Here is a 26,603-nt window from a genome sequence, read left to right on the forward strand (position 1 = left end):
TACAGGAACAGAACAAACACGATCAGACTGCTCAGGATGAAAACTCATCTAAGGGCACCAGGGGAGTGTTGATTTGGTTTGTACCAGAGCTAATGATTTGTCTTGGGAATGTGGATAAGAATTTTGCCTGCTACTTATAGATTTTTCTACAACTAGCCACAGATTTAATCGATCAAATATATGATATTTTATTATTTTTTTTAGTAGAGAAATCACGACCAGGCAACTTGAGTTGTTTTTTTACTTTATCCTTTTAAATTTACCCTCTCTCTTTTTCTCTCTCTTGCTCACTTGCTTTACCTAGCTATCTGTCATAAAGATAATACATGATTGGGACCGGCCTGGTGGCATAATGGTTAAGTTTGAGTGCTCCGCTTCAGCGGCCCAGGGTTCGTGGGTTCAGATCCCAGGCTTGGATCCTGGGCACGGACCTATGTACCACTCATCAAGCCATGCTGTGGAGGTGTCCCACATATAAAATGGAGGAAGATGGGCACAAATGTTAGCTCAAGGCTAATCTTTCTCACCAAAAATAAAAAAAAAGCGTGGTATGGTTATGTAACATTTAAATCATTCAGAAGAGAAGAAAATTGAGAACTAGAAGTCCTCCAATCACTGTCCTCATCTCTATCTCCACTTTGTAGAGCAAAGCGCAGTTTATAGTTTCTTGTGTTTGTTCCAAAAAATTTTAATGCATTTATTAACATATGTATGTGATTTACCCATTTCTCCCTCATAAAATGACAAAGTTACCCATAATATCTTTAGTGAAAAAATGTTTCAGAGCAACATATATTGTATATACCCATTCTTATAGCAAGAGTAACATGATGGTATATACATAAAATAAATTTGAGAAAATAACACAGGACACTGTTAATAGTGCTTATCTCTCAGAGGCTGATGGTAACAGGGACTTTCACCTAGTTTTATTGTGTATGAATTTCTCAACACGTATGTATTATTTTTTTTATTATATGTATTATTTTTTACCATTTTTAAAAGGTAGGAACAAAAATGAAATGCACTGTCAATATGGAGAAAACATAGGACAGACCATGCCTATTCTTTTTTTCAAGATGTAAATGTTTCCTACTTTTCATTGATTTGCTTCTTGTGAATCTAATTTCTAATTTGATTCTTTGTGGCTCCTGATTTCAATTACCACAATAATCCTCTTTACCATCTAATGAAGATATGTAATAACGCTTTGTCATTGATACCCATTCATTCAAATGTCTGCTAATGTCTTAGCAGATGAAGATAAAAGCAAATTAACTGTCAGAATTATGCCTTATGACAATCAAACTTTGGCCCTGAGCTTCTATCATACATTTGCCTAGAAATGACGTCTTTATAGTAGCACCCCTACCTACTCCCTTTTTTTTTCGGAAAAATAATGAGCTATGCAAACGCTTGTAAAGGGAGACATTATTCCCAAGGTAGTTAGCTTCTACAACTGATCCATCATAGAGAATCTCATTTTGTAGCAGAGATTTTGAGACCCATGAATGTGAAGTCTGCACCACCTTCAAAGGAGGAAGAAGTTAAATATCTCCTCCTTAGGAAGTGAAGCTCATAATTTTCTACTTGAATATAGGCCTTGGGCAAGTTCTTTAAGACCCTGCATTTCCTTTAAGGAAGCAGTGAAAGGCTAACAAATTGGCAATCCCAAAATTAAAATTAGAGCTCTTGCAAGTACACTCTGTTCCTTCCATTGTTCCAAATGGTTCCGTGTAACAGCTAAATAGCAGTTTTACCATCTACATCATGTTATTTAGAGTTCAACCATAATTCCATTCCTAATTTCAATTACCATAATAATCCTCTGGTAGAACGACTTTCTAAAAGTCAAAAATCAAAGCAGTGTCTACTGAGAGCTCTCAGGGCTGGTTAATTACACAAATCAGCATTTAGCCCATTGGTCTGTATGGTTTTATTTACACTCACAGTCTTGTGTGACTCTTTTCTGATTCGGAGTACTAAGGGGAGAATCAGGCTGAGGATCTGTAGAGGAATCGATAATGGTAAAGTTGCTTTGGGGGAGATTCCCTTTCTCTTCTACTTCAAAACGAAACTCAAGTGGTTAATGAAGAGGAACTGAAGACTTGCATTTGTTCTTTTCTGTTTTCCTGACCTGGTCTGTCCGCCGTGTATCTTCCAGTGTACTTTGATAAGTGATGGAAAGAGTCTACAGAGTTTGCATTTTTTGGTACTCACAGAAGATTATTTTAGGCACGGGTCTCTTCTCCTGACTTCGTTCTGGCTGCTGAGTGATTTCATTATCTTTGTGCTTTACCCGGTCCCTCCCCTCTAGAACAAGTGGATTGATTCTACCATGTTATGATAAAGTAATAATCCCGGCAAACTTTCAGTTAAACAAGAGGAGACATTCTTGCTCTAGCTTAAAGGACACCTGTAGGACAGTAGTACTATACCATCCTTACCATTAGACATGCTCTGTTGGCTTATATTCCTTCCATCGGAGACTGTACTGTCAAAGTGGTTTATAATCTATAACCTGGATAATTTCAACCGTGTTTTATTGTTGGTTTGATGAGGTTATATTTTAATTTTTGGTCAGACAGAAAGATATCACTTGAAATAACTCCAGCCACTTACACCTTGATCAGCTAGAGCACATGATAGAATTATTTCTCTAATCTCTGGCATGAAAAGGGGTGATGAAGGCACTTTTAGGCTGATTCAGGGAGCAGAGAACATCTGGGATTACTTGTGTCCATTATAATACCAATTGGAAAGACACGTGACACAACATTGTACCCTAGGGTTAAGATTATATAGATCATGAGAAGATCTGTAGAGTTTAGAGGACGAATGCAATGCTGTTTTTATCTATTACTGAGATACCTCTCCATTATCTCCTTAAGGTTGTGAACTGTTATGGACTGAATTGTGTTACCCCCAAATTCATGTGTTGAAGCCCTAACCCTCAATGGGATTGTATTTGGAGATAAGGCCTTTAAAGAGGTAATTAAGATTAAATGAGGTCATAAGGACGGGGCCCTAATCCAGTGGGACTGATGTCTTTATACGAAGAAGAAGAGACACCAGAGATGTTAACGCACAGAGAAAAGACCACGTGAGGACACAGCAAGAGGATGGCCATTTGCAAGCCAAGGAAAAAGGCCCCAGGAGAACCTGATACTGCAGACACCTTGATGTTGGACTTGCAGCCTCCAGAACTGTGGAGATATCATTTAAAATAACAGTGGTGGTGAGGGGGTGTATCGTGTAGTTAAGCATCCGAAGATGCCTTGTGCCGTACAATATCTCTTTATCTACAATGGGAAAAGAAGAAAACTTATAGTTCATCATAAGATTTCTTGGGGCATTACGTTGAAAAAACTTAAAGTAGAACAAAACATAACAGGACAACATTTGCTCCCATGTGTGATCCATAACTATTCAAAAGACATGGTGCTAAGTTGCTACATTGCTTCAAAGACACAGCCAATAGAATTTTCCAGAATATTAACAGTATACTACAACAGTACACTATTGCTAGTGTATTATAGACTGGGAATAGCACTGAACTAAATAACATAATTTGGAAATAAAGCCTAAGGGGAGTAAACCCATTTTTGACACACCATTTAAAAAAAAAACAAAAAACTAAGGATACCAAATTTAAGCAAATGCAGGGGTCAACTCTCACTTCTGTTAGTTGTAGTGCATTATTACTAGGGAACCTAGGTTCTGGATCTAGACATGACAGTTTTGTCGAGGTTTCCCTTCAATAAACCAGACCTGCATGATAACCTCCATATAGTTATTTTGCTTTCACTGCACTGGCTGTATTTTTACCATATTTTTATGATAAAAACAATATGGTTTGGGGCTAGTATTTTTATTAGTTCTCACTGCTTACAAGTGCTCTCCATGACAAAGCATTGAAAGCAATGACTAATTTAGTTCCTGGAACTCCTAACCTGAACAAATTTGTTTTTACAGTCAGTTACAAGCACATGCAGAATGTGGTCAAGAACTAGTTGATTCTGCCTATAAGCTTTAACTTAGTTGTGGCTTAAATGTTAACTTAATTCTACCTTTTAAGAGGGACCTGGAACGTTTCCCATCCTTATTCTCACGGAGGAAACATCTCTCAAGCACCTGCTGCTATCCATTTTCCTTCAGAAAAGGCAGTGCCTTGAAGGGACTTCCACAGGAGTTCTTTCTGGAACAAGTCAGCAGAGGAAGGATGGGAGGTAAAGAAGAGGGCGTGACAGTTCTCATAAAGAGGCATTTCTGCAAAACCAACAGTAACCAGCAAGCGGTTTGTGAGTTCCGGTGTCCAATGGCAGTTTCTGTGTGGAGGGCACCTGGAGAAAGCCCAGAGGCTCTACAGCCTCAATGCTTGGAGTGCAGACTGGTGGAATCCCAATCTCTTTTTTGGTTGATGCTGAGTCTATCTGCTGATTGTTTGCAGATCTCCCCTTCTACATATACACTATGTGATATGTACTGATAATAACACTTTATATCTTTAGAGTTCCTAATGTTTTCATTCCTTCCCACCTCCAAGGTTCTTCATCTGTCCACTGGGATTCAGACTCTGACCCGTAACTATACATCCTGGAGTCTTGACAAGTCTTCTAACTGACTCTCCTTTAAATCTACAGAGACTTATCCTGAGTTTTTACTCTTAAGATTCTTTATTACTCTCAGAAAAGACGAAACATTAAATCTCTGAGATTCCCACCCTGATGTCAGTCTTAAAACCTAGCCACAGAACAGTACTCTTGTGTGCAATGTGAGACTCAGTCACTGAGAATCATGGAATCTTATAAAATCAGACTTGGCTCACCAAGAACATACCAGGTCTGGTTGTCTGGAGATGGTTATAGGAAATTTTTAGGGTTCTAAAAATCTATAATAATGTTTCCCAAACAGGAGTCTGAAAGAATACCAAAAATAATTTTTAAAATTCTGTGTTTTTCATTCAGCATCAACTAAAATAAAATTAATAGAAGCTTATTTTGCTTTTCTGAATGTTTATAGTTGAACAACACCATCTGATTTTAGTGCTTGCAGTTGCATTTTTGTGAACTTTCTTACTGGTGCTAAAAGACACCATGTTACTGTTGTGTGTTAGTTACAGAAAGAATGAAAGATTACTTAATTTAGAAAAGATGACTTCCCACTAAGTAAAGAACAAATTACAACATTAGGCATAGTTTCAAATGAAAAAAACTTAGAAGGAAAACTGAATCTTCAAAAGGCCCACAGTGGTGTTGGCCTGTGAACTCTCTATTTGTCTTGTGGATCATGGCTTCATTTCCATAAAATATAATTTGTCACATAATCTGTTAATTTCAATTTTATTTTTTAATTTTTGTAATTTTTTTACACTGATTTGTCTGCTTTCATTTTATAGTTGTATTATAGATGTGAGAGAACAGAGCTTGCAATTAATTTTTTGGTATATGCACAATTAAATAACACTATAATAAACAATTAGAGTTAACATTAATGGTTCGTGAGGTTTTTTTTTTTTCATTTAAAATGCTATCTTGCTGAAATTCAAGAAAGGCTGACCTAGAAGCACCAAACAAATTCCTCAAAGTGATTGTAAACCAAACAAAAATATTAACTGTTTAAAAATAATTCCTTTTTTGAGAAAACTAAATAATCTAATGAATAAGAAAGATGTTTGAAAAATGTTTAAATGATATAAAAGAAAGGTCAATCATTTGTTTATCATTGTCAGAAATTTTTTCCTACATAGCACTTTATCAGTTGATTTTACAAAGATATATACATAAATGACTCAGAAAATAAATTACCTTGAGCTATGAAAACAAGGAGTTATCAACAATTTAAAAGCAACAACAACAAAAATAAGCAATCCCATGAAATTAGTCATTTAAAGCTAAATTCTATAATCACGTACTACGAATGAGGCGAATAAGAAATTTCTAAAGTTGAAGGAGAGATATCGAGGAAAAGGAAAGAAACATAGGGTTTGGGATAGGAGTCTATAAACATGGTAATATAAAAAAAATAGAATAGAATGGAGACAGAGTGCAAGTCTAAACACACAGTGTAAAAGAACTAGTGGCAGAGAGCGAGAAAGAGAGAGAATTTTCAAAAAAGAAGATGAAAGATGAAGGCCCTGTGTGCTGTTTTAGGATCTGTCCAGTGCTCCCTCTGATTCTGTGTACCCCTTTCTTGCTACATTGTCATTTTTCTTACTTTTCTGTAGGTCATAGAAAGTGTGGAAGACATTGCAAAAAATATTCCCAATTCTTAACCCCTCCTATATCTACCCCATGTGGAATGTGGATTTCATGCTTCTCCCATCAAGACTTGGAGTCTGTTTCCTTACCACTAGAATCTGAACCAGTCCTATGACTTGTTTTGTCCTATAAAATGCACAGAAGTGGTGGTGCCGGTTCTGAGGTCTTGCTTGCTTCCCCACTCTCTTGAAACTCTTCTGCCACTGTGTGAACAACCCTGAGCTTGTTAAATGATGAGAGAGAGCTATGCCCAGTAATCACCATTGTCCCAACCAACAAGCCAGTCCCCACTGACTGTAGATGCATATAAGTAAACTAAACCAAGATCAGCTAGTGTGGCTCAGATCATCAGAAGTGCCCATGCACCCCACAGATTTGTGAGCAATAATACATCATTGGTGCTTAAGTCACTAAATTTTGGGTTGGTTTCTTACACAGCAATAGCTAACTGATATGAAAGGTACAGGTTTTTACAGACTGTAACAAAGAGGATAAACAGAAGTTTTGTGATTCATTTGTTTATCAAGCATTTATTAAACATCTATTATGCATCAGATACTATGTTATAAAGAAATCTGGTATTGTTCTTTATAATTGGATTGAACTGCAAAATTCAATCCATCCAATTTATTCCTAACTTACTCTAAATTTCTATATTACTGTTTCATTCATCAGGGAATTTTATGTGTTTAAGAGCCATTTGTATTTACTCTTCTATCAATGGTCTATTGATATATTTTACTCATTTTTTTCTACTGAGCTATTGCTCTTTTTTTTTAAAAAAAATAATCAATTTCTTAGAGTTTCTTATATATTAGAGAAACTAACCTTTATTTGTGATATGATATATAGCATTCTCCAAGATTGTCATTGTCATTAGACTTTTCTTATATCTCTCTTTGTTTACATAAAGAATGTTGTTTTATTTTACGTATTTGAATATATTATTTATGTTTATGGCACCTATGTTTTCGGTCATAATTGAAAAAATCTTCCTCATGACAAGAAGTAAATGAATTCTCTCATGGTTTCTTCTAGTGCTTTTATATTTGACTTTTTGGCATTCATCCTGGAGTCAGTGTGAAGTACAGATTCAACTTTTATTATTCATTTCTAGTCTAATTGCATTTTAAGTAAAGAGTACTCTCTGTACTACTTATACCTTTTAAAATTTATTGTACTTTTATTCTGGCCTAATTATGGCAATAGTTTATGAATGTTCAAAGAAAGGCGATGTAGTTTCCTTTTTTAGTGCACAGAGCTTGGTATGTATCCATCAGTGATGTCTGATTTATCATGTTACTTCAGTCTTTCGTATCTTTATTTTTTGTGTATTTGAGATGTCAGAGACTGATAGAAATAAATAAGATCCTCTACTATTGGTGTGCTTCTGTTCTCCACGAATCTCTTTTGTTTATTCTTCTTTAATGTTGCTGCTAAGTTATTGGGAACATAGATATTCTTATCAATTTTATCTTTATTACATATTCACTCACTTTCCTATCATAAAAAGCCCTTCTCTGGTTCATTTCATGCTTTTTAATCTAAATTCCAAATCATGATAACTGCTTTTTTTTTGTTTCCACCTGCCTGGTATATAATTGCCAAATCTTTTATTTTCAACCTTTGTGAATCTTGGTTTCTTTCTAAGTGTATTTTTTTAAATAGTATGTAGTTGAGTTTTACTATGTGATTTAATCTGAAAATCTTTTAGATAAGTGAGTTAAGTCCTTTTATTTTTAGTGACGTAATTGGTTTAGTCTTGGTTCCGTTTTATTATTTAGGAAGTTTTGTATTTTTAATCAAGAATTTACTTTTATAATTATTACTATATATAATACTTTTAATTCTTTATTTCTTTAGACAGTATATGTTAGTCTCTCCTATAAGCAATGCAGAATTGACATTTTCCTTGTTCCTCCTCCTCCCCTTCCTATCCTTTGCCACCCAGTTTAGTTAATAATGTTATCTTTCTCAGTGTGACTTGTTACCATTAAACAGACCTAGAATGCTGAATGCTTGGTTTGTTTGCTTTAAATGCTCTCCTTTAGCTTTCAGCTATGCTAAAAGAGACAAAGAGGAAATTTACCCCAGTTCCCTCCTTCCTTTTCCTTTTCTCTCCCAATTTTTCTTAGCTGTATCATTTCTACATTGTCAGCTTACATACAAAATTTATATTATATTTGCTCACATTCAGCTCCACGTTTGTTTTCGATTTTGTATTGCACTTAAATATATTCTGTAATCACCACCAATTCTTTTGCCCTAATTTCTGAACTTTGGTTGGCTGAAGCTTGTCCCATAGCAATTTTACCAAGAAGGACTTTGGGGAACAATATTTCCTGGGTTCCTGAACATTAAACTGTTTGGTTTGTACCCTTTATACTTGAAGGATAGTTTGGCTGAATATAAAATTCTTAGCTTGCATTTTCTTTCCTTGAGAATCTTGTAGGTGTTGTTTTACTACTTCTGACCTTGGAGGAAGATGTGGAGAAGTCTGAGGATGACCTAACACTTTTTTCCCATTATAAATTACCTGATTATTTTGCTTACGATTCTTTCGGTATCTTTAAAATCCAGTCTGTTTACTGAATATGTCTTGGTGTTGACTATTTTGGGTGAATATTCTCTGGCACACAATGTACCCTTTCAGTATGTAGTTTTAAGCTATCTTTCACTATAAGAAAGTTTTCTTGAGTTATATCTTCAGTTATTTGTTCTGTTCCATCAGGTTCTTTTCCCCCTCGGTAGCTTCTAAGGACTATGCTGAACATTCTCTCCCTGTTTCTAAAGCTCTACCTTTCCCCCACTTTTCTCATGACTCTCAAGTTCTTTATCTCCTTTTTGTATCATCTGTTCTGCCTGCGCATCTTCCATTTTTCCTTCTCTGCACTTCTGCTTTATGATTTTCCTCAAAGAGAAAATTGATTTATTCAGTTTTTAAAGTCACAATGAAACATTTGGCTACAATTTTAATTTGCTTTGTGGCAGCATTTTTTCTGGTGAGTTTTCTTCATGTTTGGAGGTTTTATTGCTGTTTTCCATATCTTCTCTTATATAATCTTGGTATCAATACTGTGTCCATTCCTGTTATTAATGCACAATTTGGATTTTCCTGGACAACTTTTTGTAGGAATTTCTTGTAGGAGAAAAACACAAGTGTAGCCTTTCAGGCTTTCTAATGTGGAGCTCTCTCCTATTCTGCTTCCTCAGAGACAGACTTCTTCCTTTCAGTATGGCTTCGCTGGGTGGTTTTTACGAAGCCCTGACTTCTCTGCTTTCTCGATTTAACAGGTCCATGAAGGCTTCTGCTGCCTGCTCTGCTCACAGGTCCTACGCCCATTGCTGCTAAGGTGGATACAGCTTCTCCACCTCTCAAGGAGCCTCCCACCTGCAGACAGCGTATTTTTTTGAAACCTGCTGCCATCAGATCATCTTGTGACTTTCTTTGCTTCTTTCCTCATGTTTTCTGTGTGGCTTCTGCCTGGTTTTTGCTGCTTTTGGTTGCCCTTACTCTTATTTTTGAGATTGGAGTTTAAGTCTGCTTCCTAGTTTTGCCAGAAATTGAGTTTGTGGGTTCTTTTTGTGTTTCTTGTTTCTTTTGTTTGATATCCAAGAGAAGAAGAGGGAAAGTGCTGACTAACACATCTACATTAATAGCAGAGATGTCTCTAATTTAAATTTAATCTATTTCAATTTGACCATATCCAGCGCTGTTTCTTTTGGGACATTGGGACCAAACTGCACATGCATGGCTGGAGAGGATGTTGTCCAGAGGGAAAGTGTCCATAGCATTGCATGAATGGGTCTGCAGAGAAAAAAATGTGGAATTAAAAACAACCTTGGAAATGATCATTTGGAACCTATTCCATTCAACATAAAAATAGAGAATTTGGTTATTCAAAATAATTTTATCTGGTGATGTTAATGATTAGATACCATTTTAGGAAGAGCAAGAATAATTTACATGTAAAAATTAGAAGAAATCATGTCTACAGAGACCACTCTCTTTGAGTTTTCTTAAGGGATAAGACAAAGTTGCTTTTGCTTCTTCTTTAATAAAATTCACTGTAGGTTAGTTTGGCCACATTTAAGATTGTAGCAGAAGTTTGTGGTTTTCAGATGGAATCTCACTGTCTATACATTTAAAATATTTTATTTTAGAAAAGTTTACTTTAATGAGGTCTATATTTCCTCATGAAGAAGGGAGAACACATGCTTATAAAAATTCTAAGGATGCCTAAGTCTTCTCTATGTAGTACATAGTGTCATGAAAATAGCTGGAGAGTTTTGAGTATGATGCATATAACAGACGGTGTTGACTTTGATTAGTAAAACATAGACTACCAGGAATGAGATTTTCCAATGTCTTGACAAACTCAGTTGAGGCTGGGATGGTCCTAAGAAGTTGACAGATGGAAAAAAATCCAGAGGAAAAGATATGTTTCTTTCTGATTTGAAGGAAAAAAAAAAAAGGTGATTTGAAGAAATGTTTCCACTGGGTTTATGCTATGGTCTGAGTGTTTGTGTCCTCCCCAAAATTCATATGTTGAAATTCTAACCCCCAAAAGTTATGTGATGGTATTGGTAGGTGGGGCCAATGGAAGGTGCTTAAATCACGAGAGTGGAATCCTCATGAATGGGCTCAGTGCCTTATAAGAGAGGCTCCAGAGAATCTCCAGCCCCTTCCACCATGTGAGGATACACCGAGAAGTCAGCCACTCAAAAGGGGGCCCTCACTCAAGCATGCTGGCCCCCTGATCTCTGACTTCCAGCCTCCAGAACTGTGAGAAATAAATTTCTATTGTTTATAAGCCACCTTGTCTGTGATATTTTGTTAGAGCAGCCCGAACAGACTAAGTCAGTTTATATATGTTAATAATCAGCTAAATGGAAAATAATATTCATTCCTCTTCCAGCCATTTTCAGATGTTTTGGAAGGGACATAAATATAAGGATTATATTTACTTTATAATAAAATATAATGAATAAATATATAATATATAACATACATTGTTGTGGACTGAATGTTTGTGCCCTCCTCAAATTCATATGTTGAAATCCTATCCCCCAATGTGATGGCATTTGGAGGTGAAGCCTTTGGGAAGCAATTAGGTCATGAGGGTGGATCTTTCATGAATGGGATTAGTGCCCTTACAAAAGAGGCTCCAGAGAGCTCGACCATCCCTCCTTCCGTTGAGTGAGAACATCGAGAAGACTGCAGGCTGTAACCCGGAAGAGGGTTTTCACCAGAACCTGACCATGCTGGCACCCTGATTTCAGACTTCCAGCTTCCAGAAATATGAGAACTAAATTTCTGTTGTTTATGAGCCACCCAGACTATGATATTTTAGTTATAGCAGCCTGAAGGACTAAAACATACATGTTGCTAATTATATTAAATGATACAATTCAGAAATCTTTCCATGTCAGTATATTTGAGAAATATTTTACACACGCACATTAGTTGTTACATGGTATTTTGTTTTATAAATGTACATTAATTTATTTAAGCAAATCTCTACTTAGGAATGTTTAGGTTGTTTCCAAATTTTTCCAGTTACATTTTTGTAATATAACATTTCTCATTTGTATAAATATTTATGAAAGTTAAATTCCTATAAGTGCATTGCTAGGTCAAGTGGTATATATATATATATATGTGTGTGTATACATATTTGAGTTTTAGTAGATGTTGCAAAGTTGTCCTGTTACAATGTGTGAAAGGGTATTTTTTTGGCTGTAGCAAATAAGTGAGGTGGAGATAAGGAGATTAGATCAGAGAGGGACAGAGGAGCCAGATCATGCAGGTGTTGTGGGCCATTATAAAGACTTTCATCACCAATCTTCATAATCTTTTTAATCTTGCCAATCTGAGAAGTAAAAGAAGATTTCTTATTATATATGCATTATCCATTTGTATGTTTTAGAATGTAAAGTGCCCATTTTCCCATGCTTTCTATGGTTGTTCATCCCATTCTTCTTTTTTTTTTCTTTTTGGGGAGGATTGGCCCTGCACTAACCTCTGTTGCCAATCTTCCACTTCTTATTTTGTCTCCCCACAGCCCCAGCACACAGCCGTGCATCATAGCTGTAGATCTGTAGCTCTCCCACATGAGATGCAGTCTCAGCATGGCTCGAAGAGCGGTGAGTAGGTCCGCGCCCAGGATCTGAATGGAGGAACCGCGGGCCACCGAAGCAGAACACGTGAACCCAACTGCTGTACCACCAGGCTGGCCCCCCAATTCTTTTTGATTTATAAAATCATTTTTAAAAATATTGGGAGTATGAGCACTTTGTCTTTTATATGTCAGCAATTTCATTCTTTTTTTTTTTTGTGAGGAAGATCAGCCCTGAGCTAACATCTATGCCAATCCTCCTCTTTTTTTTTTTTTTTTTGTGCTGAGGAAGACTGGCCCTGGGCTAACATGGGCCATGGGATACCGCCACAGCAAGGCCTGACGAGTGGTGCATCAGTGCGTGCCTGGGGTCCGAACCCGGGCCGCCAGCAGCAGAGCACATGCACTTAACCGCTATGCCGTGGGGCCAGCCCCTCAGCAGTTTCATTCTGAGTGTTTTTTTCTTTCTAAAGAATCTTAAGAAGTCTTTTCTATTTGTGAATTACATTTAAAATATATCTTTGCAAATTAATAAAAGAGTATTTCAGGCCTATTATTTGCTTTGCCATATTTGTCAATCACAGTATCTGGTACCCAGTAAGTAATTAAGTACTTTTTGAATGAAATTAACACATGTATTTGCTAGATCCTTAGTCACTGATGAAGTTTAGAGTTTTTTGGTTATTATTTGGGGTAGGCAGAATAATATCCTGCCCCTCTCCCACGTCCAAATACCCAAAATCTGTGAATCTATTACCTTATGTGGTAAAAGAAACTTTGTATTTGTGATTAAGTTAAGGATCTTAAATTGGGGAGATTATCCTGGATTAAGCAGGTGGCCCAAATGTAGTCATAAAGGGTCCTTGTAAGAGAGAGGCAGAAGTGTCAGACTCAGAGAAGGAGATGTGACAACAGATGCAGAGGTCAGAGAGGAAAGATGCTGCTATGCTGCTGGCTTTGAAGATGGACAATGGGCCATGAGTCAAGGAATGCCAGCAGCCTCTAGAAGCTACGAAATGCAAGGAAACTAATTGTCTTGTAGAGCCTCCAGAAGGAACTCATCCCTGCCAGCTCAGTTTAGACTTTCTGACCTCCAGAACTCTGAGATAATAAATTTGTGTTGTTTTAAGCTTGTGGTAATTTCTCACCGCAGCAGTGGGAAACTCATCCTATTCCAGTACTGACCTGCATGAATCACTTCACTACCTCTTGGTTTATCAGTTTGTTCGTTTATATGGTGAAACTTTTATAATATTTTACTAATCCTTAGATTCCTGGTAACATAGAAATAAAGCCCTCAGGGACTGTATATTTTGTGTAATAAAGCAGAACTCAGATTTGTCACTTTCCTGACTTTCTCTCTCCTAGGGAGGGGACAGCGTGTTCATTTTAATACCCTCGAGGAATTTCTACCACATGTTAGTTTGGCTCTGATGTAAGTTGCTCTCTCGCTTCTCCTCAGTTAATAAAAGCTATGTAGAATCATGATCACAGGGGATGAGGAGCTCTGCACAAGTCCAAACGCAGGTGCCCAGTCAGGCCAGGGCAGAGAAGTGCAGCCAGTGAAGATGGCTCTTGATGGAAGCTCTGGACCCAGACTGATCTCCTGGTGCTCTGAGGGCTCTTGTTGTGAGTTCACTGGCTGTGTGAAATGGGCCCTTATTTCAGAGGCTCCTCAACCAGATGGGGGATTGCAGATGCCGATAATGGTACAGAGCCCATAGTTATTAGCTCCCAAGAGCTTGTTTTCCATTGGCAGGCGATAGGTCTGGTATGAACCATCCACAGATGCCCAGTCTCCCTTGTGGTCTCCTCCGGGACCACATATTATATTTTGTGTATAAAATGCATGACTTTTAGAGGGACTGAACATGCTACCCGGCCTTACTTGCATCATGAGCTAAGATAAATGAATGACTTGATATACTGTGTAGACAGATTATAACCGCTGAGGCACTGAGCAAGTAAGCCTGAATACTCTTCAGACATGTATGAGACGGGGAATGTCAGCCCACAAACTGCCATACATACCATCATCCCATGATTGGAGTTTTACGTCTATAGTAATCAGGACACATAGAGAAAATTTGTGTAGAATGAGGAATATGATTTAGAGAAGTTATCTTCCTAGGACCAAGAATAACCTTTTGGTTAAAATGACATAACTAGGAAGTCAAATACAAAATACGTTTTCTGTACTTTTCCACTGAAAGTCTCATGGGATCTAGAATGAGTGTTCTATTCCGTTATTCATTGTTATAAATCCATGGTGGGATCCAAGATGTTTAATTGCTGTTCTTTCTGATTGGTCTGGCAGATTTGGCTCTAGTTACCTATGTGACTGCCCTGTGGAGCTGGCACCAGATGCATCTGTCTTGCTATTTACTGGTGGTTTCGTGTGGTCTGACTGAATTGTACAGGCTGAATGTTCCCATGTTCTCATAAGAGTATTGAATAAATAAACAACTGAACACACTAAGCTAGCCATTAATTTATATTGGGGACCACCAAAAAATATGGTAAAAATAAAAACTCATGTTGTGCAATGTGGCTTGATGGCAGCTGATATATGAGAAATTTCACGCTATAATTGGATAGCTGAATTCACTAACTTACTAGGTTTAACACAACTACAGCTTTCTACTTATTCTCATCTGTTGGACAAACTCTGTGTTTCTCAAAGAAACAGTATTAGTTTCTTTGGTGCCTGGGCTCAGAGACCACATTTGTGGTTGGTTAACATTTTGCCAAAAGCTTTGTTAAAATAAAATAGACCATTCTCTAATCTGTGTGGAAACTCTGGGGGTGGGAAGAAGGAGCCCTTTCTTATTGGGGAAAAAAAATGGATTTTCCTTTGGTTTTAATATGGTATTCATCTCTTATTTGACTCATAATAATTCAGTGTACACAGCTTACTCAGTTTGGGATAATGTTTAGTTTTAGGGTATTGCGAATAAAAAATAACATTAATAATTCTTTGAATATATCCTTTTATATTATTAAAAACACGTATATTTAAAGAAATTGTCGTCTTTCTGTTCAGTGTTTATTTACCAAGGAGTATAACAATGGTCAAAGAGACCCTCATCGATTCGACACCAGAGTGAACACTGTTTTCTGATGGTAATCAGTTTTCGGGGGACTCTACAGGCTACCATTCACTGTGCCAACGGAAACAACTTCCTCCTCCTCCTCATTTAGTCATAGTAACTACCACCTCCTCTTAGTGTTTATAGAGCACGCCTTGTGCATGGGTCGGGTGCAGGTGCTGGAAGTCTTTAGCTACTTAAGCAGCATTCTGTGCCTTACAGAAGAATCTCAACAAAGTGCTCACTGTGCCCTGGCCTGACAACTCTCTTAGGAAAGGCAGTGGGTGTGGAGCAAAGAGCACCAAAGTAGGAGTCGGAAGGGTGAGGGGCTTGTCCTACTTCTTTTCCTGGTTGGATGATCCTTGTGCATTTCCTTCCCAGTAGAGGGGTGATAACACATGTGGCCTGCCAACAGCACAGGGCGATTCGTGACATAAATTAGATCAAGAACGTGGAAGTATTTTGTAGGCCATAATGTGCTGGGCAAATATAAGGTATGCCTGGTATTTGATGCCACAAAGTCACTGCCGTGACTGATCTGAGTCTCTCCACACTGCCAACACCAGTACCTGGTGTCTCACCCTGATCAGAGCAGCTGGGACACAGAGTCATCCTCAGAACTGGCGTTTTCCATTCAAATAGCCCATTCATCCCACTCCTCCAGCTCCCATCTGCTGTGCACAGATGCCACCACCCTGGGGATGTGACCCGGTTGCCTCACCACACACAGAGCTTTCCTCCGGGAGCACACACACCCAGGACACGGGGTGTAGCTGTGCTCCCAGCAGAGCAGTCCACACGCCTCATTGTCCTCACACTACACCCACGGTTTGCTCTTTCCTGCTGCCCTCTTGTCCGTGTTGCCCCTTAGTGGTGTTCCCATGTCCTGGAGGCGGCAGTGTAATTTCCCTTTCGTTATTGGTGTTCTCAGGATGTAAGTTACTATGACTCAGTACGAATTCAAGTACTTCCACCAATGTTATTTACAAATTAGGAACTGGTGTTGATAATGTTGAAAAAGGATTGAGTCAATTTATTCACACTACTCAGTCCCCAGACAGGCCCTAATGGTGAAACAAAATTGCGGAGATTATGGAAGGGAGATTCAGCAGAGATCTAAGAAAATGGAATCAAGAGATAGAGAGCCCAGCCTTCCAGAAAGGGTTAAAACAATTGGAATTATTTTGGCCTAAAGGCAAAGTATGCAAAATGCTGGCCAGTTGTTCTCCATCTCCACCAAAGAAGGAAACCAGGAAATGTTTTAAAATGTAGCAAGATGGATTTAGGTTAGATATAAAGAAGAATTTCTTGATAATGTGGGTTAAATATTGCAAGGGTTTAGAAAGGAAATTTGTGGAATTTCCTTCTGTGGCAATCTTTCCATATTAGGGTGGATTCCACTTGTGTTGGATGGTTTAAATAAAATATTTCACAATTTTTCTCAAATGTCTGTGCATTCATTTTGGCACCTAGGCAAAGAGATTGCAGGAGCTGTAGTGAACATCTCTCACTCATGACTGTCTCTATATCTTTAAATGACTTTTGGGGGGTTCTTTTTTATAATTGTGGTAAAATACACATAATACACAAATTAACATTTTAACCATTTTTAAGTGACAAATCTATTGGCATTAAGTACATTCACATTGTTGTGCAACCATCACCACTATCATCTCCAAAACTTTTCCCATCATCCTAAACTGAAACTGTGTCCATTAACCAATAACTCCCCATTTCCCTCTCTCCCCAGCCCCTGGTAAACTCTATTTGACTTTCTGTCTCTATGAATTTGAGCTTTTCTATATTTTGATGATTACCATAAAGAGTGAACTTCACCTTCCCAACATAACCTAGCCCCTTTTGCCAGTAAGTTGAAGACATGGGACCTCTGTTCCGCCAATTAGGCATGCCCACTCGAGTCCTGGCTCCACAAATAAGGAATATGAGAGGCAGGGAGTCTAGTGACAGCCATGTGGTTGGAGCAGGGTGGAAGATGTTGGTGACGGTACCAGCAGCTTTCCAAACTGGGTTGGGGTAGTGTGGTTCCCTGGTTGGAGGGGTGGGGGGAGCTTCCTCATTGTGTGAGAGACTTGTTCATGATACTGGGGTGAAGCATGTCCTTTCCCAGGCTAGTCATCTGGTGTAACAAGGAGCTGGGAGTTATTTCTGGAAGCTCTTCTCAGACTCTGTACCTTCTGCAAATATGATTCTGTAATCTATTCAATATGCTCTAATAAATCCCTTCCTTCCGACACCAGCTAGAATGGATTCTGTTGTCTGCTTTTAAGAACCTTGACCAACACAGGGGCAATTATCTCCCGGTATTGATTCCTCCCATAGATGATTTTTTTTTCCTTTTCCATAGATGAGGGAAGGAAGTGAATTGGACTCAAGAGGACCAGGCAGTTGGTACAGCCAGGGTGACTATCTCCAGCCTCTGCATGGTGTCTTGATACAGCTGTGTGTGTATTAGGGGGTTGAGGTGGGAAGGCATAGGATTTTGAAGTGGGCACAACAGAGGTGGCACGAGGATGTCTCCACCTTCCTCACAGAGACTTTCAGAGTTGCTCTCCCTCACAGAAGCTTTGCTATGGCACACCTACATGCACAAACAAGTTTCTATTTGAGACTTTAAATGCTTACCCTCATCTGATAAACAACTCCCCTTTCCACTGAGCCTAATGGGTGAGCCTGTGTTGTGTGTGAAAGAGTGTGGTTTGGGGGAGTGGGGAGGAGGAGTTCTCTCCTTTGTGCTCCTGAGGGTTCATTCTTTTTTTTTTTTTTTTTTGGTGAGGAAGATTGGCCCTGAGCTAACATCTGTTGCCAAGCCTCCTCCTTTTGCTGAGGAAGATTGGCCCTGGGCTAACATCTGTACCCATCTTCCTCTACTTTATATGTGGGACACCTGCCACAGCATAGCTTGATAAGTGGTGCGTAGATCCTCACCCAGGATCCGAACCTGTGAATCCTGGGCCACCAAATCAGAGCACGTGAACTTAACTGCCATACCACCGGGCCATCCCCTGAGGGTTCATTCTTAACTTGACAGAAGGGGAGCTAGTGCTCAACTATCCCCATTTGGCTGCTCCACAGCAAGCTGCCAAGTTGCTGCAGGCTCCCAGAAGTAGTTGGCTTGTTTCCTCCCTGGATATATCCATGAGTGTCTGCAAGCTCCTCAAGGGCCAGGTCTTGCACGTATTTGTAGCCCTCACTCTCCCAGCATGGGAACAAGCTTCATAAATGTCCAGTTCCTGGCTAACATATGGAAGCATGAGCTTGTATGTGTGTCTGGTTACAATCTCTTCTAAATTTCAGTATTTATCTTAATTATGCTATGTATTTATTCTACTTCAGCTGTTATGTTTAAAATCTCTTCCTTGCAGCTGCATTGTTCCTTTTTCATTGCATTCTATTCTTATTACATGAATGTAATGTCTTCTCACATCATGGCCAGGATATCGATTAGAATTTGCAGATTGATTAAGAGAGCAAACTCTGCGGCCAGCCACCCCTGTTAGAATCAGGGCTCCACCTCTTAACAGCCGTATGCCCTTGGGAAACTCACTGTACCTCTCTGTGCCTTTGTTTCCTTATCCATAAAATGAGGCTAGTGATAATACATACTTGGTAAGGTGGTTGTGAGACATACATAGGTTAATATATATAAAGTCCTTAGAACAATAACTGACACCAAGTGTTGTGTAAATTCTAACTGTTATTAAGTTCTCTTCTTCTGTTTTCTGCAGAGTTGGTTTTTCTGTTTTATTATCTTGGTCTTTTTCTTCTGTGCTTCTAGTTTTCCTATATTTTTTGTTGTCCAACCACTTTGAAGAATAAAGAATGAGGCTCTTTATTCTAAGTGACTGGTGTAAGTTTCCTCTGCTGGTGTGTGAGAAAGTCTTTTCCCAAAAAGTACCCTCTACTGCATTGAAATTTGACTGACAGTTTTATGTATGTGGGTAAGGGCATGTCAACCAAGCTGAGTTGTTTCATAGTGAGCGAGACAGACATCAGCTGACAGGTTGCAGTTTCTCTAAATGCTAGAATAAACAGGTTTTAAACTACTACACTCAATCAAAGCCTTAGCAGTTCAAACAACTTGTTGATCAAAGAGACTTCAGTCTGCTTGACTCTCTACTGTCTGTGCAAGGAAGGAGGGATGAGAGAGGTACAGCGGGCAGCTATTTGGTTCAGAGACCTCCAGATAATCTTCCTGTTTGCTCTATTTCTCATTTCTCTCACACTTATTTGCTAACTTCAGCCCGGTGCCTCCAATGGGAAGGTGCCTCCGTCTCCACTGCAGTCTGCAATTAGTAGGTTTGGTCTTGCATTTTGCTCTGTTCTCTACCATATGTCAATAGCCTTTTATCCTCTTTTTGTCTTTCAAAAATTTGTTGGGGGGCCGGCCCTGTGGCTTAGCGGTTAGGTGCGTGCACTCCACTACTGGCAGCCCATGTTCGGATCCTGGGTGCACACCGACACACCGCTTCTCCCGCCGTGCTGAGGCCGCATCCCACATACAGCAACTAGAGGGATGTGCAGCTATGACACACAACTATCTACTGGGGCTTTGGGGAGAAAAGGGGGAAAAAAAAGGAGGAGGATTGGCAACAGTTGTTAGTTCAGGGCCAGTCTTCCTCAGCAAAAAGAGGAGGATTGGCATGGATGTTAGCTCAGGGCTGATCTTCCTCACACACACACACAAAAAATTTGTTGGAATCTCTGTTCTAATATTACCTCTTCTCCCCCCTCCCCATTGTCTTCTTTGTTAATGAAATTGATATTTTTGGTACTGCTGTATGATATCTTAAAATCACTGGGATTTCCATGAGATTGATGGGAGCTTTGTTGCTCATTTTGCCCTCTTGATCTGGAACTAACATCACAAGTATTATTGTTGGGATCACTGGAGATTACCAGTTAATCGTTCATTCCCCTCTTCTTGATTCTGAAACAATTGAAAACAAAGATAGTTGTCTTCCACCTCAAAAAAAAGGCCACACAGAGAGAAAATTAATGAATTATCCCTTCCAAAAAATGAACCAAGACTAATAGATGTTAGACTCTTCCCAATTGCATCAATTAATTAAGTTACTTCTTCCTTTTCGGGGAAGGAGAAGCAAAATTCAGAGAAAATAGTTGTGTCAAGTTCCTATTTTATGAGCTGAAGTAGGAACATAGGGAGTGAAACAGTAGGAATGTCTTTATTTTATAGATGAAGTATCTGAAATTTTGGGGGGCAAAATGACTTGTTCAAGGTCACAGAATTTATAAATGATAAAGCTAGACTCTAGCATTTCTAGCTTGGAGACCTTTAATCCTTCTTCTAGTCTACCTTCCTTCTCTATAATATGTTACTGTGACCTCAAATATCAAAACACTAAATCTTCAAAGATGTATGCAACAAAATTAACAATATTTATTTAGAATTATATTCTCTCACACACTTACTATATTGGAACTCCTGAGGCAAAAAAGAAAACTAATATAGTTTAGAAATTTCAAAAATATACTGGAAACAAAAGGATTTTCAGGCTCTCATTAATCTACAACATTTTATTAACCAGAGTTATTGTTTTTGTCTAATTCTCAAGCTTTCTGATACATATTTTTCTACCAATAACCTATTTTTATTTTCTGAATTTCTCATTTCAGTCTTTGAGTTTCTTGGGAAATAGTTGACTCCATCTCCATAAGTGCTCAGTAGTAAATCACAGGTGTCTGTATTTCTTAGCATCAGAAAAGCACAAAACTGAAAAGACTCCCTCAGGAGAGCTAAGTGTTGTCTTCATGACCATGCAGATGGCTGGAATTGGGCGGAAGTCCGTTTTACACGTGGATGGTTCCTGATACAGCTCTTCCCACAAAATAGTGGTGATAATATTTAGCCATTTTCATTAAGCATCTCATTTTTTCCTCTGCTCAGCTTGAGATTGGTTCTTGAATTGCAATCTCTGGCAGGACAGCCGAAAGAGGAAAATATTAAGTTGCTGGCACACAGACTCCTTTCCCTGAACCTGAGATTCCATTAAGGCATCTCTGGCCCTTTATTGGCAGTTTTTATAATAGGTACATCCACATTATTTCAGGAAAAGGAATAACTAGGAACAAAGGTTTCTGGTGTCTTGTCCTTTGTAGCATAAAAAGCTAAAGTAAAAGAGAATGTACTGTCTGGGTAATGCAGCCAAAACACCTGAAGAGTTTAGAAACAGTATTTCTTCCTCATTCTCATATTTATAGGGTGCCTACAAGGTGTTATTCAGTATGCTCAGAATTGGTATATAAAGACGATCAGAGCAAGACCCTACTTTTAAGGAGCTCACAGTCGAGTGAGGGAGACAGAAGAATGAGCTGTTATAATGTTACGTGATCTGCGCTGTGATGGGATGTGCTTTAGGTGGGTGGATGAATACAGCACAGTGGAGAAGAGCAGCTTCTCTACCTGGTGCAAGGAGCAGAGGAGGCACAGCAGATGATCTTTGAGCTGAACCCTAAGAAACAAGACAGACTTTCCAGAAAGACAGAGAAGAAAGGGCATTCGAGGCAAAAGAAATAGAACATTTAGGTAGAGAGACATGAAAGAGGACTGTGGGCTCAGAACATAAAGTTGTTACAGCGGGAGCGGAGTGTGAGGTGAAGGGATAAGAGGGGTGGGAGTAGATGAGACCAGGGAATAGACAAATGGTGTTGTCAACGTGAGAGGACTTTGAACTTTTTCCTCTAGACTTGTCTTTTCTACCATGTCTTTCCTACCGTGTATGTACCTTTGCATACGGGACTTTCTGGGGGCACACTAAAGAAGGAAACTTGCGTCCATATTTACTGCAGAGGTTTTTGGTCTCAGGGTGAGTACAACTGCAGCCTGCCTGGATGATGAAGAAGGAAAAGTGCCCTTATGTTCCATGGACACGTGCTTTCCTTGGCCCAACTTGACATTTCTCTATGCCACCAGCTTACCTGTAGCAACCCGCACCCCTCCTCCATCATCTCACGATCAGCTCAATTCAGTGTTCCGTGTGATAGATGTCACTGCCATTGTATCATCCCCGGCTGGAGCCAACAAAGCAAAACAGGTGCACATTGCCTAAAATTTGGCAACACATCTGTGAAAATGACCAACTGAGAAAGTGATTAAGTGAGATTCATTCCTAGGAATGCACTGAAATTAAGCAGGAGGGTGACAAGAACACATTTGTGCTTTAGGAACTTAATTCTGGAGGAGGGATCATCTAGACACATTATCGTGAGAGCTTTGTCTAGGTAGTGAGGAGGGAGGACAGATGTATATGTAGATATATAAGTAAAAATAAATAATTTTAGAAGGTGGTATATATAGTACTAGGATTGGGAGCCTAGCCTCTGGAGTGAATCAGCTTGGGTCTGATTTCTTGCTCCTTTACTTACCTGTTGTATGATGTTATATGGCAAATTATACAACATCTTTGTACCTCAGTTTCCTCATCTGTAAAATAGGGATTATAATAGTACTTGCTTCTTAGAATTGTTGTGAGGATTAAATGAAATAACACACAGAAAGCAATTAGAATAGTATCTGGCACAACAGAAGTGCTCAATATATGTCAGTATGATTATCCTGGAAAGTGGAAATTGATGGGATTTGGAAATTGATAGAAGAAAGGGAGATGAAAAAAAAGGGAGACATGAGGATAACCTGAACAACTGGAATAACGATTGCGTGATAAATGAGGAAAGAATCTAGAAGTGAGCGAAGATTTGGGGAAGGTCATGAAAGAAGAAAGAAAGTCTCAGGTGTTGTTTGAGAATGTTGTGATATATGTAAATTGAGATGACAAGTAGTCAGTTGAATATATATGAGTTTAGGGCTCATGTGAAAGACTGGACTGAGGATATAGATTCTGGGAACCATCAGTCTACGGGTGAAAGTTGGGGCTATGGCGGTAGAGGAGATTGCCAATGAGAAAGTAAGGAAAATAAAGCAATTTATCCTTAAGACAATTACTTAAAATACTTAGATAATTTTCTCTTTTTTCCTCCTTTAAACTAATCCTGTTGTATTTTTCTGATAATGCAAGTAATATGTGCTTTCTGCATAAAATTCTGAGCACTTTCTTAATGTTCCTTTTGTTAAAAAAAAATTTTATGTGACTTTTCATTAGTAGCCTTTGCTCTGAGAAGAGAATGTTCTTGAGTCATCCCACGGCGGGGCTTTGAATGCAAGACAAATGTAAAATACCTCCAGCTCTGTTGTCTTCAAGCAAGGCCAAACAAAAGTAATCAGCTCGAATCCACCCCTCATTAAATGAAAGCCCAGCTGTGCTCCTGTCCAGACAGGGAGCTGGGAGCCAAGTGGCAGGGGGATGCACCGCTTACTATGTGATGGAGGGAGAATACTGGGGCCCTTTGTAAAGCTGCTGATACTTTGGCAGGGCAGGCTGGTATTAGAGGAAAAAGCCTGTGATTACTTCAAGCACAGACATTTTCCCTTCAAGGCCCTTACCGTGCAGCCTGGAAGTTAAACAGCGAAGTGACCCCCATGGCACTGTCAGGACTCCACCTTCAGCCATCTGGCCTCAGATGTAGTGGCCCATGGAAAGAAGAGGGCTCCTCTGTGCCCTCCTCACTGCCCAGGAGTGCTGAGGCCTGCGAAGGGTGGCCACACCAGAGGGAAGATGATTCTGAAAGGCTTTCCACAGTGATCCAGTGCAAGCTCTGTACCTGCGCCCCGGCCTCTCTCCCTCTGCCTTCTCCAGCCTCTGTATGGATATGGAAGACGTCCAGTGGTGGATAAACCAACAGGTAGACTGAGTACGGCTACAGGACACCAGCAAAGCTGAGCCACCAACCCCACACCAATAAGAAAAGTCAGGCTCCAATGAACTCATCCAGGATTCGGTAATCAAAAGATCTAGAAAGAAGCTATTTTAATGTCTGTGTTCCCACAAGTTGTGTTTCACTCTTCGGGTGTTATTCTGAATTACCAGTAGGGGGGACCTCATAATATTTTCAATGATGCGAGCCTCTAAAGGTATTCCTCTGACCCTGAGCAAATCATCAGTGTCACTACTATGAGGTGGTATGTGATGAACTGGGAATATCTATTCCTCAGTTATTTCTAAGACTGTGTCCATTTCCCTTGCATGTGGGGATAAGGAAAGGACCTGATGTTCTCTTTCCAGATCCTCAGTCCGTTGTTGTTTTTTTTTTGTGTGTGAGGAAGTTTAGCCCTGAGCTAACTCCTGCTGCCAATCTTCTTCTGTTTTGCTGAGGAAGATTGGCCCTGGGCTAACATCCGTGCCCATCTTCCCCTACTTTATATGGGACGCCACCACAACATGGCTGACAAGCAGTGCGTGAGTCGGCGCCCGGGATCTGAACCTGGGAACCCCAGGCCTGTGGAAGTGGAGTGCGAACTTAACCACTAAGCCACTGGGCCGGCCCCCAAACAACCCAGCTGGTTGTTTTTATACATCTGGTTGACCTCCTTGGCTGAGCAGGAATAGTGATATATGACCTACTTCTTCTGACTTTTTATCCCCTGCTGCCCGCCTTACACCCAGCTTTAGGTTTACCACTTATCTTCAGTAACTCTGTTTTTCTGCTACTCTCCTCTGCCATTGCTCACAGACCTAACATTTCTTGGGCTTTTATGTTGATGACTCCTGAGTGCTACATGAAATTATCCTATATTCTTATGAACGTGCTTTGTCCAATTGCCATTAAACACTGCCGAGAGTTACTGTTTGTCACAAATCATACCAGGCAAGGCCGACTCATTGTGAACTCTCTTCTTGAGCTTCCAGAAAATCTGCATGAGTATGTAAAGTTAAAGCAAAACAAACTAACAAGAAACATGGCCAGTCTGAAAATGACTGCAAAACCCTGAAAGATTCTGGCTCTTGACCAGAATTTATTATATGGGAAACACCAAATTTCCCCACCCATTATCTTTCCCTGCCTTTCCTGGGGTTTTGGATTGCAGGACCATCATAATGTCACCACACAGAGCTCATGGCAGGTTAGTTAGAGGAAGTTACTTAAATCCTGACAATTTCACCCTACATTTGCCATCCTCAGTCTTAGATCCATGCCTCCTCTTCCCACACTTCCCCTTCTCCTTGCTGTTTTTTCTACCCTCCTTCCCTCACCCGCCAAACACAACACATCCCCTTAGGGAGACCAAGAGGAAAAAAGTCCGAAACACTGACCTCTAAGAAAGAAGGTCTTGGAGTTTTCTTACTTGTTGACATTGAAGGAAACAAAGAAATCAACAGGACACCTCCTCCATCCTTTTAAATCCTACCCTACTACTGGGATTGGACTGATTTCCAACTCTGAAAAGGCTTCAGAGAATACTCAGAAACTCTGTGAACATGACTAGGAGAATTTTGATAGATTAAGAACAAATGTTAACAATCAAGCCATTCCAAGAGTGTTCTGCTTTCTTTCTCCAGGAGTATTCGGTTGAGCTGCCTTTAAAGGACACAATTGGATGTGTAACATTTCAGACCCTTGACCTCTGGGATTTGGGGTGTTTTGGGGGGAGTACTAAAGTTCTTGGAGTCACTTTCCAGAATGAGCCTCTTCTTTAACTAGAAAGGGGTGCCTCCCACAGCTAACAGGGGAAAACTAGTCTTTGGAAAGCAAACACCTTGGGAAGAAAAGCTTTAATGCCTGTAGTTAATTCTTGTTGTTTATTGTAATCTAAGCGGGAGCTGACTGAAAACTCTGTGTGTGTGTGCGATTGTGTGTGTAAGAGAAGGATTAAAGAGAATGTACCCCCTTCCTTTTTTAAAGAGAAGTTAAAATGAATTATAGGAAGATACATTGCACTCCCAGAAAAGATTAATTTGCCAAACATTTCTTTTGACAGATTGCTCATAATTAAAGTAATTCTTCATTTTCTCTGTTTCCTTTAAGTAAAAACTTGTGGCTTTATTCAACCTTCCATCAATTAACTCTCTCAAAGGAAAATAACCTTGAGCCCCGTAAACACACACTTAATTCTCTATTGACAGAGAAAAGATAAGCCCCGGCTGCCCCTCTACGGCAGGGACTCCGGTGTTATTGCAGCTCCCAGGGCACATGGCCGGTGTGCACCCACCTCTTTCTCCTGCTTTTATTGACAGGAGTTTTGATGTTGAAATTCTGCCTTC

This window comes from Ceratotherium simum, chromosome 4 (genome assembly GCF_057802395.1).
Source record: "Ceratotherium simum simum isolate JZ-2026a chromosome 4, ASM5780239v1, whole genome shotgun sequence".
NCBI lineage: Eukaryota > Metazoa > Chordata > Mammalia > Perissodactyla > Rhinocerotidae > Ceratotherium > Ceratotherium simum.